The following is a 3580-nucleotide window of genomic DNA, read 5'->3' on the forward strand; positions in this document are numbered from 1 at the left end:
AGCCTGAAAAAAATGAAATAGGAAATTGCATTTCCTTCACCACAAGATTTAAGAAGTTGGTAAGATTCACTAATGGAAAAAGTGAAAATTACTTTAACTTTTTTAGCTTTAAATAAAGTTGTTTCTCTGGAGTACCTCTGAGGAATAGTTTCTCTTTCTGAAGCTGCAGTTCATGTCTGCTACAGACTCCATTCCCTCCTGCCCATGACAAAATGAAGCAAGTATTGAAACATCTTGCCAGTCTGTATTTTTATTGCCCTCTTAAAGAAGAGAGGCAATGCTATTATTACACTACTGAAAGTAGGAACAAGTTGGTTGTGATTCTTACAGTTAAAATTCACTCATTTGCCCAAATCCTTAGCTTCAAAATATGTTCACTGAACCCATGGTCCGCAATGAAAAGTACATTTCTTTTCCTTTGATTTAGGAGATCCCAGGAGATTTAGAAATTCTCGTTTATGGTATTCAAAGTTGTTAACCCAAACAGTAACTTTTCTGATAAGCTTATCTACTGAATGAGGCCTATTGTTTTCAGGAACTGACCATTAGAGACGACACTGCTAAATTCATAACGGGACATCATGAAAGTACAACTGCAATGCATTAGAAGTTGTTGTAAATGCAGAAGTACATCAAATTAAGATGGATATGGAATTAAGTGGAAAAATTAAGTTTTTTCAATAGTATCACTAGTGATGCACATTAAGAATCTGGGATCACCTCGATAGCATTGCAGAATCATAGAATCATAGAGGTTGCAAGGGACCTACTGAGACCCTGCTGCCAAAGCAGGTTCCCTACACCAACTCGCACAAGTAGGTATCCAGGAGGGTCTTGAATATCTCTAGGGAAGAAGACTCTGTAACACATTACCACAACATATGGATATGGTGTATGTAACTAAATCAAACCAATTTTAAAATCCTTAAGAAGACAGAATTTGTAACAGTATCTTGTACTGAAGCTTAAGTTTAATTTTATAAACATGTGTATATATTAGTAAAGAGTCTAAATTTGTCTCCAAAACTGTCAGTTTTCTTCTGTGCTGCTTCTGCATACACTTATGAGTTTTCTGGTCAGTATGCATGTGGGACAGCTCTCATGACTGGAATGTTGTCATGGAGGGCTATGTGCTTTTTAAGAAAGATCGGCTGGTGAGGCAGGGTGGTGGAGTTGCTCTTTATGTAAGAGAGCAGCTAGAATGTATTGAACTCCACCTGGGGGAGAGTGGTGTAGCAGTGGAGAGCTTGGGGGTAAGAATCAAGGGGGTGGGCTGGTATGGCTATGATTCTGTGATTCTGTGATGTGTTTGCTGAAGGCTAGGTGCTTAAGAGCTTGGACATACGAGAAACAGAATGATTGTTCAGAGGTTTCCATATCTTGTTCTAGCAACAGCCACTGATAGGTGCTTCATATTTACTTAATGGTGTGATAATATCATGCAGATACGATTGTCCTTATGCTACACATCCCTGACTGAGGAATACTGACTCATCGCAATTGCTAATACTTAAGCTATAATGGGAGCTGCTGGTTAGTGTTAAATCCTTTTTTGTGAGTCTTTCAGAGTTAGTCCAGTTTTAGGAAGAAATGCCTGCACTGATTTCAAATTAGTTGCATCAAAGGCGCAGAGGTGCAACAGCCAGATTTCACTTGGAGAACTGGTGATGATTCTAGTGTGTGATTTCTAGCATCATTTGAATTTACCTCTTGATTGTGTCAACAGAAATGTATCATCAATCTTCTAAAATCAAGAATATATGTACAAAACTGACTAGGTACTTTTCTATCTTTAACATTCTTAAGAACATATGATATAAAGTTGGAAAATCAAAAGTGATATGTTAATGTACCTATGTAAAAATAGATTATAAATTCAAACTTGACTATAGACAGCTGGTACTTCCCTTTGATAGAGTTGTTGTTAGTGGAAATAACTGTTGTAAGTGTTTGAATTTTCTTGATAAGCAGTACAGGAATTGTGGGAAGCTGAAAAAGGCACACAGCAAGAACTAGATGAAAACCTAACTAGACTTCAGTAAGAAAATGTGAATGTTTTTCAGCGATTTGGTTATGTTTCTATTTCCCACTGAAAGCAAACAAAAAGTTTCCACATTTTAGTAGAGCACAATTCAAATTCTTGTTCAAGTTGTACTGAACGTGGACAAACCTGCTTATTATTAAGCAATGTTCCTAATGAATGGCATTCTATGTCAATATCTGTACACTGCACCTACAGGCACAGCCTCAGTTAACTTTTAATTGCTTTGTTACCAGGCAAAGCGTAAGAGGTTGATGTTCAGATTCAGTGAAATAAAGTCAAGCGCAAATGGATTGGAAGGCAAAGGAAATGCTAGTCCACTTCTCTAGGTGTACTTATTTTCCTTCTGGCAGATATTCATCTGGCCTATTGCTGGAAATCTGTAAAGATGAAGACTTTCAAACAATTTATGCTCTGCCTTGCTATTTTTCTCTTCCTGTATGCGGTCTGCCCTAAAATCTTGCTGCAGTATACTTCTTTTTCTATCTTGGAAAGGAGAAAATAGTATTTTCTTTTCTCTTTAAGATCTACTACATACTTTGAGGCCATTGATCTACCTTTTCTCTCAAAGCCAGACAGGCTATATCCAGTCTAGCTCTCTTCTGAGTTATGATGTCTGATGACTCTTGTTGCTCTCTTCTGAACTTCACTGAAGAGATTCATATTTTTTTCTGAGGTGACAGCTCAAAAACATGGTAAAGGCTCTTTGAGTTCTAAATGGTGAGAGAGAGAATTTCCCATATCCTTTGGGTTATTCTTGAAGTTTGATGTTGGTATTGAAATTCTGAGCATGTCCTGAAGCTTATTTAATACCCTAAATCTGCTCAAACGCTACCCCAAAAGTGTTCCATTCTGTATTTCTGCAATTAAACTCCTAAGAGTAGTCATTTCAAATGGTATTAATGACTTTTTTCATGGTTTTAATCTTTTTTTCCTCTTTAGTGAGGAATAACCAAAATGATTGCCAGTGCCTGATCCTTTTGATAATTAAGTTGATTTGACACGCTTTGTTCACTTATATCCTTGTGATTCCTCCACATTCTTAAAATGTGGTGGGGTTTTTTGTTTGTTTGTTTTGTTTTTGTGTTTTTTTTTTTCCCAATCTGGATAATCCTGTCTTATTCTGCTAGATGTGTTATCCACTTGTTCATAAATGTTTTCTGGTTTGACTGTTCTGGATTCCCACTAGCATATATTTTTTAATTTCCTTTTCATTATTAAACATATGCTTTAAAATTCCCTCCTCGTTTCATTTATTTTTCTTCTTTTAATTCTCAATATGGAAAGAACACTTTTACTTTCTCCTGTCCTTCTTAAAGAAACTATCCTTTCATCTTACATACTATTGTATGTACATTTTGGAATGCCATTTAAATAATGTTATTTTTGGAAAATAAACTCTCCTGTCTTTATTCCTAGTAATTCTTGCATCCAAGAAATTCAGCAACTGATGATTTTTATCCTGCTTGTCTGTCCTCTGACCTGACTCATTAATAAATTACTGCAAAAATAATGAAAGTGGCAATGTTATCATAGTGT

Source organism: Tetrao urogallus (assembly GCF_951394365.1).
Source record: "Tetrao urogallus genome assembly, chromosome: 4".
NCBI classification, from domain to species: Eukaryota; Metazoa; Chordata; class Aves; order Galliformes; family Phasianidae; genus Tetrao; species Tetrao urogallus.